The sequence below is a fragment of the Scyliorhinus canicula genome, chromosome 10 (genome assembly GCF_902713615.1).
Source record: "Scyliorhinus canicula chromosome 10, sScyCan1.1, whole genome shotgun sequence".
In the NCBI taxonomy this organism is placed as follows: domain Eukaryota; kingdom Metazoa; phylum Chordata; class Chondrichthyes; order Carcharhiniformes; family Scyliorhinidae; genus Scyliorhinus; species Scyliorhinus canicula.
Window position 1 is genome coordinate 139,165,801 of NC_052155.1, and position 11,089 is coordinate 139,176,889.

An 11,089-nucleotide genomic window follows, 5' to 3' on the forward strand; every position below is an offset into this window, starting at 1 on the left:
GTGTGTGCGTGGGTTTCCTCCCGGGTGCTCCGGTTTCCTCCCACAGTCCAAAGATGTGCGGGTTAGGTGGATTGGCCATGCTAAATTGCCCGTAGTGTACTAAAAAGTAAGGTTAAGGGGGTGGTTGTTGGGTTACGGGTATAGGGTGGATACGTGGGTTTGAGTAGGGTGATCATGGCTCGGCACAACATTGAGGGCCGAAGGGCCTGTTCTGTGCTGTACTGTTCTATGTTCTATGTTCTATCTCTCTTGGTTTAAACCTATGGGGCTAGATTCTCTGCCCTGCGCGCCACATTTCTGTTCCACCCCACCGGCAGGATGCTCCGTTATGCCGGCCGGTCAATGGCAGCCCCCTAATTTGGAGCCCAGCCCTGCTGCGTTCACCTGGAAATAACTCGCTCTTCCCAACGTTCAACTTGTACCCCGAGTAGGTCCCCAGCCTTTCCAGTATTTCCATGATCCTACCCATACTCTCCAGCAGGTCCAACACTACAACAACAAATCATCCACCTTCAGCGACACCTGGTGTTCTCTACTCCCCCTCACAATCCCCCACAATGGCGACAGTGGAAACCCCTGTCTCATACCTCTGTGCAGCCCAAAACATCTTAACCTCGTCCCACTCGTGACTAAACGTGCCACTGGAGCCGTATTCAACAAGTGCACCCACGCTGTGAACTTCGGTCCAAACCCAAACATCCACAAAATCTCAAATCATACCTTTAGTTCACTTGATCAAAGGCCTTATCTACATTCCATGGAGACAACAACCTCCGGCACCCACCCTCTCAACGGTGTCATTACCACATTCAATAGCCTCCTGATATTACTGGCGTGCTGCTTGCCCTTTGACAAAATCCATTCGGTCCTCTGCCACCATCCCTGGCACACATCTAAGGCACCAACCTAGCCAGCACCTTCACATTGGTGTTCAACAGTGAAATGGGCCTGTATGACCCACACTCTAGCGGATCCTTCCTCTTTTTCGGGATTAATGTAATTAATGCCTGCGTCGGTGTCTCTGGCAGCTCCCAGTGCCTCATTAAACATCCCCAACAAATGCGGTGCCAACTCCATTGCAAGAGCCTTCTAGAATTCGCTGGAAAGCCATCTGTCCCCGGTGCTTTCCCCAACTTCATTCCCTAATACTGTCAAACACCACCCTCCGGCCCACCAGCTCATCAAATGCTTGCCTCCTCTCTTCATCCAGCCTCAGGAACTCCAAACCATTCCGACCCATGTCCCCTTCCTCTCCACTTGGCACCGCCCTATATAACTTCTCGTAATACCCCAGGAATGCCTCATTCATCTCCCACCAGCTCTGATACTACCTCCCCTCCCGTACCAGCCTCCCTGAAAAGGTGCCGGAATGTGGCGACTAGGGGCTTTTCACAGTAACTACGTTTGAAGCCTACTTGTGACAATAAGCAGTTTTCATAGAACATAGAACAATACAGCGCAGTACAGGCCCTTCGGCCCTCGATGTTGCACCGACATGGAAAAAAAACTAAAGGCCATCTAACCTACACTATGCCCTTATCATCCATATGCTTATCCAATAAACTTTTAAATGCCCTCAATGTTGGCGAGTTCACTACTGTTGCAGGTAGCGCATTCCACGGCCTCACCACTCTTTGCGTAAAAAACCCACCTCTGACCTCTGTCCTATATCTATTACCCCTCAATTTAAGGCTATGTCCCCTCGTGCTAGCCACCTCCATCCGCGGGAGAAGGCTCTCGCTGTCCACCCTATCTAACCCTCTGATCATTTTGTATGCCTCTATTAAGTCACCTCTTAACATTCTTCTCTCTAACGAAAACAACCTCAAGTCCAAGATTTTCCCTCCATACCAGGCAACATCCTGGTAAATCTCCTCTGCACCCGTTCCAAAGCTTCCGCGTCCTTCCTATAATGAGGCGACCAGAACTGTACGCAATACTCCAAATGCGGCCGTACTAGAGTTTTGTACAACTGCAACATGACCTCATGGCTCCGGAACTCAATCCCTCTACCAATAAAGGCCAACACACCATAGGCCTTCTTCACAGCTCTATCAACCTGGGTGGCAACTTTCAGGGATCTATGTACATGGACACCGAGATCCCTCTGCTCATCCACACTACCAAGAATTTTACCATTAGCCAAATATTCCGCATTCCTGTTATTCTTTCCAAAGTGAATCACCTCACACTTCTCCACATTAAACTCCATTTGCCACCTCTCAGCCCAGCTCTGCAGCTTATCTATGTCCCTCTGTAACCTGCAACATCCTTCCGCACTGTCTACAACTCCACCGACTTTAGTGTTGTCTGCAAATTTACTCACCCATCCTTCTGCGCCCTCCTCTAGGTCATTTATAAAAATGACAAACAGCAACGGCCCCAGAACAGATCCTTGTGGTACGCCACTCGTAACTGAACTCCATTCTGAACATTTCCCATCAACTACCACTCTCTGTCTTCTTTCAACTAGCCAATTTCTGATCCACATCTCTAAATCACCCTCAATCCCCAGCCTCCGTATTTTCTGCAATAGCCGACCGTGGGGAACCTGATCAAACGCTTTACTGAAATCCATATACACCACATCAACTGCTCTACCCTCGCCTACCTGTTCAGTCACCTTCTCAAAGAACTCGATAAGGTTTGTGAGGCATGACCTACCCTTCACAAAACCATGCTGACTATCCCTAATCATATTATTCCTATCTAGATGATTATAAATTGTATCTTTTATAATCCTCTCCAAGACTTTACCCACCACAGACGTTAGGCTCACCGGCCTATAGTTACCAGGGTTATCTCTACTCCCCTTCTTGAACAAAGGGACCACATTTGCTATCCTCCAGTCCTCTGGCACTATTCCTGTAGACAATGATGACCTAAAAATCAAAGCCAAAGGCTCAGCAATCTCTTCCCTGGCTTCCCAGAGAATCCTAGGATAAATCCCATCAGGCCCCGGGGACTTATCTATTTTTACCTTGTCCAGAATTGCCAACACTTCTTCCCTACGCACCTCAATGCCATCTATTCTAATAGCCTGGGTCTCGGCATTCTCCTCCACAATATTATCTTTTTCCTGAGTGAATACTGACGAAAAGTATTCATTTAGTATCTCGCTTATCTCCTCAGCCTCCACACACAACTTCCCACCACTGTCCTTGACTGGCCCTACTCTTACCCTAGTCATTCTTTTATTCCTGACATACCTATAGAAAGCTTTTGGGTTTTCCTTGATCCTACCTGCCAAAGACTTCTCGTGTCCCCTCCTTGCTCGTCTTAGCTCTCTTTTTAGATCCTTCCTCGCTTCTTTGTAACTATCAAGCGCCCCAACTGAAACTTCACGCCTCATCTTCACATAGGCCTCCTTCTTCCTCTTAACAAGAGATTCCACTTCTTTGGTAAACCACGGTCCCCTCGCTCGACCCCTTCCTCCCTGCCTGACTGGTACGTACTTATCAAGAACATGCAATAGCTGTTCCTTGAACAAGCTCCACATATCCAGTGTGCCCAACCCTTGCAGCCTACTTCTCCAACCTACACATCCTAAGTCATGTCTAATGGCATCATAATTGCCCTTCCCCCAGCTATAACTCTTGCCCTGCGGGGTATACTTATCCCTTTCCATCACTAACGTAAAGGTCACCGAATTGTGGTCACTGTTTCCAAAGTGCTCACCTACCTCCAGATCTAACACCTGGCCTGGTTCATTACCCAAAACCAAATCCAATGTGGCCTCGCCTCTTGTTGGCCTGTCAACATACTGTGTCAGGAAACCCTCCTGCACACATTGTACAAAGAACGACCCATCTAATGTACTCGAACTATAGTATTTCCAGTCAATATTTGGAAAGTTAAAGTCTCCCATAACAACTACCCTGTTACTTTCGCCCTTTTCCAGAATCATCTTCGCCATCCTTTCCTCTACATCCCTAGAACTATTAGGTGGCCTATAGAAAACTCCCAACAGGGTGACCTCTCCTTTCCTGTTTCTAACCTCAGCCCATACTACCTCGGAAGAAGAGTCCCCATCTAGCATCCTTTCCGCCACCGTAATACTGTCCTTGACTAGCAGCGCCACACCTCCCCCTCTTTTGCCTCCTTTTCTGAGCTTACTAAAACACCTAAACCCCGGAACCTGCAACAACCATTCCTGTCCCTGCTCTATCCATGTCTCTGAAATGGCCACAACATCGAAGTCCCAGGTACCAACCCATGCTGCCAGTTCCCCAACCTTATTTCGTATACTCCTGGCATTACATAGAACATAGAACAGTACAGCACAGAACAGGCCCTTCGGCCCTCAATGTTGTGCCGAGCCATGATCATCCTACTCAAACCCACGTATCCAGCCTATACCCATAACCCAACAACACCCCCCTTAACCTTACTTTTATTAGGACACTACGGGCAATTTAGCATGGCCAATCCACCTAACCCGCACATCTTTGGACTGTGGGAGGAAACCGGAGCACCCGGAGGAAACCCACGCACACAGGGGGAGGACGTGCAGACTCCACACAGACAGTGACCCAGCCGGGAATCGAACCTGGGACCCTGGAGCTGTGAAGCATTTATGCTAACCACCATGCTACCCTGCTGCATTGAAGTAGACACACTTCAAACCACCTACCTGAACACTGGCACCCTCCTGCGAAGTCAAATCTGTGCTCCTGACCTCTATACTCTCAATCTCCCGTACCCCAAAACTACAATCCAGGTTCCCATGCCCCTGCTAAATTAGTTTAAACCCCCCCAAAGAGCACTAACAAATCTCCCCCCCCCCCCCCAGGATATTGGTGCCCCTCAGGTTCAGATGTAGACCATCCTGTCTATAGAGGTCCCACCTTCCACAGAAAGAGCCCCAGTTATCCAGAAATCTGAATCCCTCCCGCCTGCACCATCCCTGTAGCCACGTGTTTAATTGCTCTCTCTCCCTATTCCTCGTCTCACTATCACGTGGCACGGGCAACAACCCAGAGATAACAACTCTGTTTGTTCTCTCTCTGAGCTTCCATCCTAGCTCCCTAAAGGCCTGCCTGACATCCTTGTCCCCTTTCCTACCTATGTCGTTAGTGCCAATGTGGACTACGACTTGGGGCTGCTCCCCCTCCCCCTTAAGGACCCGGAAAACACGATCCGAGACATCACTTACCCTTGCAGCTGGGAGGCAACATACCAAACGTGAGTCTCTCTCGTTCCCACAAAATCTCCTATCTGTGCCCCTGACTATTGAGTCCCCAATTACTAATGTTCTATTCCTTTCCCCCCTTCCCTTCTGAGCAACAGGGACAGACTCCGTGCCAGAGGCCCGTACCCCATGGCTTACCCCTGGTAAGTCATCCCCCCCACAAGTATCCAAAACGGTATACTTGTTACTCAGGGGAACGACCGCAGGGGGTCCCTGCACTGACTGCTTCTTCCCAGTCCCTCTTACAGTTACCCATCTATCTCCAGTCTTTGGTGTAACTGCTTCCCTGAAGCTCCTATCTATGACCCTCTCTGCCTCCAGAATGATCCGAAGTTCATCCAGCTCAAGCTCCAGGTCCCGAACACGGTTTTTGAGGAGCTGGAGTTGGGTGCACTTCCCACAGATGAAATCAGCTGCACTTCCCACAGATGAAATTTCATTTTTCATTTTCACTTCCCTTCCTATGAAGATTTCCCTGGACGCAGCCTGCCTCCTCAGCTGATGAGCTAGCTTGCCTTCTCCCCATATTCATATTGAACCCCCCCTCGCCCTCCATAACTGCCCCACTGCCTTCCCCATTGTCAGCCTATCAAACTGCTCCTGCAACCTCTTCCTCCTCTCCGCCAACAACTTTGCGTTCTCCAGTCCGTGTTTGTTTCTAGCTTGGTCCCCTGCCTCCCTTTCCCCCTTTCCTTCCTGACCCCCCCCCCCCCCCCCCTCCCCTTAGTTGTCTGGCATCCAGTCCAGTGCCCAGCAAGTCTGGAGCAAGACCAGAACATGTGGGCGTGGTTGGCCGGGCCCCCTTGGCACGGTTGCATTTATCCTCCACCTCCAGGAAGAATCTGCTCATTCGGGTTTTGGCTAAGTGAGCTCTGTGTACCACTTTAGCTACATTAGGCCGTGCGCATGTGAAGGTGGAGTTGATCCCGTGCAGTGCTTCACTCCAGAGTCCCCACCCTATTTCAAACCCAAGGTCTTTCCACCACTTTTCACTTGTCTCGACCAGTGGTGTATGTGCCCTTCCTATTAGTCTCCCATACAGGTCGCCGCAGTTTCCACTCCCTCAGATGTCCATGTCCAGTAAGTCCTCTAACAGCGATTGTTGCGGTGGTCGTGGGTACATTTTTTATTTCCATGCGTCAAACGATTTCGACCTGCGCACATCTTGGCTCATTTCAACCATCAGCTGAAATATCCCTGTTAGTTCCTCCAGTATTGGAAGTCTGTCGGGCCTCTGGTACTTCTACCCGATATCCCCAAACCTTCCTGTCTCTGCATTTCAATCCGATTTCTTCCAGCTGTTTCCAGAGGCATCGGACACAGCATGGGACTGGTCTCCACAATTTATCTGACTGTCAGGGACCTCAGCTCCCATATCAACTACGGGGATGTGTCTGTGGTGAACTCACCAGATTGTGACCTCTAAACTAATATTGAAAGTGTAACCAGTGCGGTGGATGTGTGGGTGGGTGGGCGGTGCGGTGAATGTCTGTGTGGGTGGACGGTGCGGTGTCTGTGTGGGTGGTCAGTGCAGTGAAGGTCTGTCTGGGTGGACGCTGCGGTGAATGTGTGTGTGTGTGGGTGGACGGTGCGGTGAATGTGTGTGTGTGTGGGTGGACGGTGAGGTGAACGTCTGTGTGGGTGGACGGTGCAGTCTCTCTGTGTGGGTGGACGGTGCGGTGTCTGTGTGGGTGGACGGTGCGGTGTCTGTGTGGGTGGACGGTGCGGTGTCTGTGTGGGTGGACGCTGCGGTGAATGTCTGTGTGGGTGGACGCTGCGGTGTCTGTGTGGGTGGACGGTGCCATAAATATCTGTGTGGGTGGACGGTGCCGTGAGTGTCTGTGTGGGTGGACGCTGCGGTGTCTGTGTGGGTGGACGGTGCCGTGAGTGTCTGTGTGGGTGGACGGTGCGGTGAATGTCTGTGTGGGTGGACGGTGCCGTGAGTGTCTGTGTGGGTGGACGCTGCGGTGTCTGTGTGGGTGGACGGTGCCGTGAGTGTCTGTGTGGGTGGACGGTGCGGTGTCTCTTTGGCTGGACGGTGCGGTGTCTGTGTGGGTGGACGGTGCGGTGAATGTCTCTGTGGGTGGACGGTGCCGGGAATGTCTCTGTGGGTGGACGGTGCGGTGTCTGTGTGGGTGGGACGGTGCGGTGAATGTCTGTGTGGGTGGACGGTGCGGTGTCTGTGTGGGTGGACGGTGCGGTGTCTCTGTGTGGGTGGGCGGTGCGGTGAATGTCTGTGTGGGTGGACGGTGCGGTGTCTCTGGGGTGGACGGTGCGGTGTCTCTGTGTGGGTGGACGGTGCGGTGTCTGTGTGGGTGGACGGTGCGGTGTCTCTGTGTGGGTGGACGGTGCGGTGTCTCTGTGTGGGTGGACGGTGCGGTGTGTGTGTGGGTGGACGGTGCGGTGTCTCTGTGTGGGTGGACGGTGCGGTGAATGTCTGTGTGGGTGGACGGTGCGGTGAATGTCTGTGTGGGTGGACGGTGCGGTGTCTCTGTGGGTGGACGGTGCGGTGTCTGTGTGGGTGGACGGTGCGGTGAATGTCTGTGTGGGTGGATGGTACGGTGTCTCTGTGGGTGGACGGTGCGGTGTCTGTGTGGGTGGGCGGTGCGGTGAATGTCTGTGTGGGTGGATGGTGCGGTGTCTCTGTGGGTGGACGGTGCGGTGAATGTCTCTGTGGGTGGGACGGTGCGGTGAATGTCTGTGTGGGTGGACGGTGCAGTGAAGGTCTGTCTGGGTGGATGCTGCGGTGAATGTGTGTCTGTGTGGGTGGACGGTGCGGTGAATGTGTGTCTGTGTGGGTGGACGGTGCGGTGAATGTCTCTGTGGGTGGACGGTGCGGTGAATGTGTCTGTGGGTGGACGGTGCGGTGTCTCTGTGGGTGGGCGGTGCGGTGTCTCTGTGTGGGTGGACGGTGCGGTGTCTCTGTGTGGGTGGACGGTGCGGTGTCTCTGTGTGGGTGGGCGGTGCGGTGTCTCTGTGTGGGTGGGTGGTGCGGTGTCTCTGTGTGGGTGGACGGTGCGGTGTCTCTGTGTGGGTGGACGGTGCGGTGTCTCTGTGGGTGGACGGTGCAGTGTCCCTGTGGGTGGACGGTGCGGTGTCTCTGTGGGTGGACGGTGCGGTGTCTCTGTGGGTGGACGGTGCGGTGAATGTCTGTGTGGGTGGACGGTGCGGTGTCTCTGTGGGTGGACGGAGCGGTGTCTCTGTGGGTGGACGGTGCGGTGTCTGTGTGGGTGGACGGTGCGGTGAATGTGTGGGTGGACGGTGCGGTGAATGTCTGTGTGGGTGGACGGTGCCGGGAATGTCTCTGTGGGTGGACGGTGCGGTGTCTCTGTGGGTGGACGGAGCGGTGTCTCTGTGGGTGGACGGTGCGGTGTCTCTGTGGGTGGACGGTGCGGTGAATGTCTGTGTGGGTGGACGGTGCGGTGTCTCTGTGGGTGGACGGTGCGGTGTCTCTGTGTGGGTGGACGGTGCGGTGAATGTCTGTGTGGGTGGACGGTGCGGTGTCTCTGTGGGTGGACGGTGCGGTGTCTGTGTGGGTGGACGGTGCGGTGAATGTCTGTGTGGGTGGACGGTGCAGTGTCCCTGTGGGTGGACGGTGCGGTGTCTCTGTGTGGGTGGACGGTGCGGTGTCTCTGTGGGTGGACGGTGCGGTGTCTCTGTGTGGGTGGACGGTGCGGTGAATGTCTGTGTGGGTGGACGGTGCGGTGTCTCTGTGGGTGGACGGTGCGGTGTCTGTGTGGGTGGACGGTGCGGTGAATGTCTGTGTGGGTGGACGGTGCGGTGAATGTGTGGGTGGACGGTGCGGTGAATGTCTGTGTGGGTGGACGGTGCGGTGTCTCTGTGGGTGGACGGTGCGGTGTCTCTGTGGGTGGACGGTGCGGTGTCTCTGTGGGTGGACGGTGCGGTGTCTCTGTGTGGGTGGACGGTGCGGTGTCTCTGTGGGTGGGCGGTGCGGTGAATGTCTGTGTGGGTGGACGGTGCGGTGTCTGTGTGGGTGGACGGTGCGGTGTCTCTGTGGGTGGACGGTGCGGTGTCTCTGTGGGTGGACGGTGCGGTGTCTCTGTGTGGGTGGACGGTGCGGTGAATGTCTGTGTGGGTGGACGGTGCGGTGAATGTCTGTGTGGGTGGACGGTGCGGTGTCTCTGTGGCTGGACGGTGCGGTGTCTCTGTGTGGCTGGACGGTGCGGTGTCTCTGTGTGGGTGGACGGTGCGGTGTCTCTGTGTGGGTGGACGGTGCGGTGTCTCTGTGTGGGTGGACGGTGCGGTGAATGTCTGTGTGGGTGGACGGTGCGGTGTCTCTGTGGGTGGACGGTGCGGTGAATGTCTGTGTGGGTGGACGGTGCGGTGAATGTCTGTGTGGGTGGACGGTGCGGTGAATGTCTGTGTGGGTGGACGGTGCGGTGTCTCTGTGGGTGGACGGTGCGGTGTCTCTGTGGGTGGACGGTGTCTTGTCTTATTTCAGATTTCCAGCATCCATAGTATTATGCCTTTCCTTTAATGAGCAAGTAGGTGTACAGCAGCTCGTTTCACTTCTCTGGTAAGTTCAGTCTTGCAACTGTTCCTTTCTACCGCGTGACCTGACTACATATTTCAATCTTGCTGCATCTGTTATTGAGGCCTGGAACCTGGCATTCCCCTCCATTTGCTGCAGGGACACTCGACACTACAGAGTGCCGCTCACTGTCACAGTTGACAATGCAAGTGTTTGATTTAAGACTTCTACTTTGTCCTCGTATGTACACAGGACAATCTCAATTGTATGCTCAAAATATAAAGGATATTTATCAATTGGATGATATTGTGATTTTAAAATTTTTTATCATGCAGATGTTTTTTTATCGTATGCTTCACAGGTGCAACTATAATGACGCCACAGGAGACATTTCATGGAAAATGGGCTTATCAGATGTGAAATATAACACCGTCTGTGGAATACAAATACTGCAGCTTTCTTGGCAAAACCCTGAGAGCACAGCTAGCAACCCTCTGGCTGTTGGCCCGAAAGTGACTTTAGCAAAGATAAAAAAGCAGATCATCTTTTATTCAGCCTTTTATCTTTGTAATAACTTCTGTAAGCAAATGCACGTTAGAATCAAGATGCTTGGAAAATATTGCTATTTATTTATTTGGGTGATTCCATGAAAAAGCACATTTTACAAAGCAATAGAATGGTACTATACAGAAGGAGGCAAATTAGTCCCACATCCCTGACCTTTCCCCATACTGCTTTGTTCACGGTTAACCAGGGATTTTCCTTGTATGCAATTCCTGCTGCCAATTAAATTAATTTTAAGGAGAACTCGCTTTTGACACAATTGGGTGCAGTGTGGGTAAGACACTGACTTGTCACTGATGGGACCTGTATTAATTAGCCCAGGTGGCTGAGATGAAAGTCTCCTGTGTGCTGGTAGTGTGTGGGCTATGTGAAGTGTGTCTGGCCTGGCTTGGCTCATCCCAGTTACCTGCAGATATGATGAACCTACAACAGGACTAAGAACTAACAACATCCTAATAATTTAGTTTCTGAATCGGCCAACAGAGGGCACTTGTAATCTAGTCATTGTATATGAATTGGGGAATATGTCTCCTGGCCAAGGCTATTACGTTTGAATATTTCAGGGGCTGTATAGATGTAATTTGCCAAATTCATCACCAGGATGACTGCAGACTGCAGAATGCTCGTTTTCTTCCTGACAAAACCTGTTTACTGTTCACAGTGCAAATGAATCGGGCAATGTGCCACCTCATTCTAACTTTTGTTTTAATGCTGTCCATTGCTGTGTGTTTTGCAATGATTTTGTTTTTCAATAGAGCCACTTGGAAACTTTGTCTGTTGACTTCCTATTGATGTCGACAAACGAAATATGACACAACCCTGCCATAAATTGTCATTTTTTA

At 52.3% G+C, this 11,089-nt stretch overlaps 1 protein-coding gene across 1 annotated transcript in view; it reads left to right on the plus strand.

The window, feature by feature from the left end:
• Window positions 1-10,302, plus strand: part of mal2 (mal, T cell differentiation protein 2) — an 80,626-nt gene extending 70,324 nt beyond the window's left edge. The window contains exon 5 of the mRNA XM_038809787.1: window positions 10,045-10,302. The gene's annotated coding sequence lies outside the window, so the exon portion shown is untranslated. The remainder of the gene's footprint in view (window positions 1-10,044) is intronic.
• The last annotated feature ends 787 nt before the right edge of the window (window positions 10,303-11,089 follow it).